Raw genomic sequence first — 936 nt, forward strand, 5'->3', positions numbered from 1 at the left:
ACTAGATAAGATAATTAGGAGCCTATGTTTGCCAAGATATGTAGTTTTCCCTTAAATTTATTCTTATCCTGTTGTTGCAAGCCCCAAAGTGCAACATTGAGTCACTTGAATTACGACGGATAAAAACGAATATGTTTTTTAAAGGGCAAAATTCAGAAATAGCATACTTATTGCCTTAATTATGAGTTTCACAGCAACAGTTTCATAATTACATAATATAGCAAGTTGTATTTTGTATTTTTGCAAACTGTTTGCTATAAAAATACAAATACATATGATTTTTACTGCCCTTATGATCGATATGCATTTTGTATTTTTGTAAACTGTTGCTACAAAAATACAAATACATACAAATACATATGCTACAAAATGTAATTTGATAAAAATATTGTTATTTTTTGTAACTTAATACTTAAGTATGCTACTTTATTATTTTTTCCTTTTTTAAATAAAGAATAAATTTGCTTCGAATTATACAGTCCAGAGTCAAATTTTGGACCTTCCCTAATATTTATGTAATTAGGTTATTTAAAACATAAATACGAATCTTACATTTAATATACTGCTTGTTTATTTTTTTTAGTTTAACCATTAGTATTTCAAATTTAATGACTCATCTAATCGAAATTGCCATCATGTATGACTTATTCATGGCGAAGCTAAAACTGAAGTATTCCTATCGAAAAGGCAAAATCCATCGACAGACCCCTTAAGTACGCACCATCTTTCACTTAGGCACCTTAAGTGAACATTGGTCTTTTTTGGCACCTCAAGCAGCTTTCAAGTGTGTCACTTTGGCACGTTTTACTGAATCAGCAAAACAATACTATGTGTGTGTGCTACACTCTCCAATGAGGTGGAAAGTGACGAATAAAATACGGACATGTGTCATTTTTATCTCAATAATCTATAAATAATTAATTTAAATAAAAAAAT

This window comes from Capsicum annuum, chromosome 9 (genome assembly GCF_002878395.1).
Source record: "Capsicum annuum cultivar UCD-10X-F1 chromosome 9, UCD10Xv1.1, whole genome shotgun sequence".
Lineage (NCBI taxonomy): Eukaryota > Viridiplantae > Streptophyta > Magnoliopsida > Solanales > Solanaceae > Capsicum > Capsicum annuum.